The sequence below is a fragment of the Lactuca serriola genome, chromosome 5, assembly GCF_051521515.1.
Source record: "Lactuca serriola cultivar US96UC23 chromosome 5, Lser_US96UC23_V15, whole genome shotgun sequence".
Lineage (NCBI taxonomy): Eukaryota > Viridiplantae > Streptophyta > Magnoliopsida > Asterales > Asteraceae > Lactuca > Lactuca serriola.
The window spans coordinates 353,385,044-353,388,493 of record NC_136412.1 but is presented as its reverse complement, the minus strand read 5'-3'; the positions used below and the strand labels follow the sequence as shown (position 1 = coordinate 353,388,493).

The 3,450-nt window shown below is 33.9% G+C and overlaps 1 long non-coding RNA gene across 1 annotated transcript; it reads left to right on the top strand.

Annotated features, from left to right (window-relative positions):
• The first annotated feature begins 774 nt into the window (after window positions 1-774).
• LOC145052169 (uncharacterized) lies at window positions 775-3,151 on the top strand. Its single transcript, XR_013683992.1, has 2 exons — window positions 775-858; window positions 1,138-3,151. It is a non-coding gene; the product is annotated as an uncharacterized LOC145052169 (long non-coding RNA).
• Window positions 3,152-3,450: the final 299 nt, after the last annotated feature.

Genomic DNA, 3,450 nt, shown 5'->3' with positions numbered 1-3,450 from the left:
ATGGTATAATAGTCTAGGTCACCATTTGTAACTCGTTTTGAAGAAATGAAAAGGAATTATGTGATTATTATGTGAATTATGTGTTTTATGCTTAATTATTAGGAATTAATTAATTAAGAATAAAAATAAACATCGAAAATAAATATTAAATAAAGCCGATATCTATAAATGAAAGTTGTAGTAATTGTAATCACGAGCCTGTGATATAAAGTACGCCTAAATCTATTAAGTACGATAAAATTATGAAATTGAGATTGATGACTTGTTAGTCAAAACAATATAAACAAGAATTGATGTTCTCGTAAATATTCGATTGAATTATTTAATTATACTTTGGATACTAAACATATACTATATATAATATTAATTTAGTAATTATATGATTGAATTAAAATAATAATAATAATAATAATAATAATAATAATAATAAAACGTGACTACAAATAATATATATAGATATTATGATTCCATTCTAAACCCAAGATATATATTATATGTATATAATATAAAATTGAGGCAATGAACGTAAAGGGGTAAACTTTAAAGGAAAGATATTTGTGATTTATAAAACAATTACTTGGTATGGATATGTGGATATGTGTTAACTAACAACCATACGTGGCCATATAAATTAGAATAGTGCGTGCCAACCAAAAGAAGAGCATACGCAGATTGTGCAATGATCGAAATGACACGTTTTCTTCGAATCCATTCTTTTATGGAGTAGTATAAATAGAGACTATTTTTGAGTTTTTAAAGCATACATTTTTGTAACATTAGAAAAAAATTAACGTGGAATCAATTATAGATAGCTTAAAGTGTTACAAGTCTACGATTAAAATTTCGAACTATCTAGAGGTGAGTGTATAGTCATTTTCATCTTACATATAAATATAAATTATTTTCTATAAAATACATGCTATGTGTAAACTGTATATATATATATATATATATATATATATATATATATATATATATATATATATATATTGTTTGTTTATTTGAGATAGATGTTTTATACAAGTTTTAAACTGTATATATATATTTTTTATCTACAAATATGTTGTGTAAAACGTGGGTAGATGAAATAGTTGATGTGTGTTAAAATGATGAGAGGTCTCGATGTTGTTGTTCCAGTCATCTAGCGGAGTATGGATGATGACCACAAACTTTTCTAGAGAGTCATGTGGAACGCTAGCAGACTCGCAACCTGTAGGTTTGTGGGCTTGATGTTCACCGGTGTACTCCATCCCCCTCATGGTTTCCTTACGGACATATATGACTGAGGAATCCCCTTAGCAGTAAAGTCCATCCCGATGATAAAATCCTTAGACTAGGTCCCTTGTATAGGTGTTTAGGGACGTAAAGTGAGGATAAGGGGAATGGGTAATCAGGGTTACGTTGGTTGATGAAATTAATAAATTTATTGTTGGTCGATGAAATTAATAAATTTATTATTATTTGTGGGTTGAAAACCTTATATGCTCACCAGGCTCCCAAGCCTGATCCACTCCACTTTCATGTATTACAGGTAGTGGCGCTCGAGCATAGATGTGATGTTTTGGATGAGGGATTACGGATATAGGCCTGTAGATATGAAATAATGTAGTAAGACTTATATTGTACTGTTTATGCTTTTGATCTGTATCGAACATGACATCCCGAGTCTTTTTAATGAAATACATTCCTACGGCCCGTGAGTAACAGGTATAAAAGGATCTCTTCCATCTCAAGGGAGGGATCCATATTCTTTCTCACGAAGATTACCCTAAGATTTCTCTCTCACCCTAGACTAACTTGATCGTTGGAGCGACGTACCTGGAGAACACCCGGTCGCCCTCTAACGGTTCTTCTGTGATTGTGTTCTCAGGCAAGCACCCAAGTCAGATCCATCCTTCAACATCCATAACATCTGCGAACATGTCAGAACAGATAAAGTTTCTAACTTTACTCCTAGGAACCACTGAAATGGGTCCAAACCCAAACCCTAGACTTAAAAAGAGTGAGGGATTAACCATTAAGCACTTAATCTTCAAAGACAAAACCCCAAAATGCAAACCTGACACCCTAGAGCTAGAAAACCATGTAAAGTAGCCAACTTTACATTCATGCATGCCTAGGAGAAGCTTAAATGCTCAAGAAGGGCTTAATATGGGACTTAATGAATGCATGAAGCCCTTAAATCCATAAAGTTGGCTCCTTTATGCCAAAAGAGTCCATGAAAACCCCATATCTGAAAGAATAAGGCTTTGGAGCGTCCTAATCTCAACATCCTTCTAACCCATGGCAAAAACATAACAATTTAACCCAAAAGAGAGATCTAAGCATTTAGCAATCAAGATAAGAACTTGATACTTCAAAATCCTTGCAAAATGGGTAGTGGTTCTGGATCCAAGACTTCCTTCTCCAAGCTTAGAAACTTCAAGATCTTCTAGCTCCTTCACAATGCACAAAATAAACACCAAAATTTCTTCCAAGGCTCAAATTATTGACAATGGAGGCTACAACACGATTTACGGTTTTGACAACAATGGAGGCTGATAAGGAGGTCAACCAAAGGGACTTAAGGCCTTTAAATAGGATGCAACACCCTAAAAATTAGGGTTTTCTTCCCAGCTGCCAACATGCCAAGTTGAGGCACCTCGACATGCCGTGTTGGTTCATTAAAATCTGCGGCCAAAAGCCTCTCGGAATTCCGTGTTGAGGCTTCAACACAACGTGTCCCATAGAGAAACTTAAGCAACTTGGCATCAACCTTATCTCATATATCAAGCGTTACAACAAGTGAGATTAGTTACAATTTTAACCAGTAAAGATGTTTTTTGGTGTGCAAAGGGATAGGAGGTATGAGAAGCATGAAAGTTAGTAATGAAAACAAGTTTTGAGGCACGTGATGCTAACATCACACCTAAAACCTATCCATATGCTGAATAGGAGTCATAATTCAGAGAAATACCCCCTTCACCAGGCCTAGAACCTGAGGAACACCAACTACAAAAATATAAGAGTGTAGACAAATTATAAAAGCTTTCAGTTACATAAAAGTCTATCCCACCCTTTTATCATGTTATAGTGAATTTTCATGACATGGTGGATAGATTAGAAAAATAACAGCATAAAGAAATTTGTGACAAGTGTTTTTATCTGTTAAGACATTTCATCGAACATTTTGCATGCGCCTTTAACATTGTCAAAATTAATAAGACCTGCTATGTATATGCTCCCATAAATTCAGATTTTTTCTTCTATGTAACGAAATGAAAAAAAGTCATAATATTAGAAAATTCAAAATACAGATGGTTATACAAAAATCAAATTGAAACATACTTTAGGCTGTCAATCTTCTTGTCCCTAGCATAAATATGGTAGCCATAGAAGTATACGAAGCACTATTGGATAATTTTGATGAATATGCTCACAACTTGACAATGTAGATAGCGAGAAATCTGG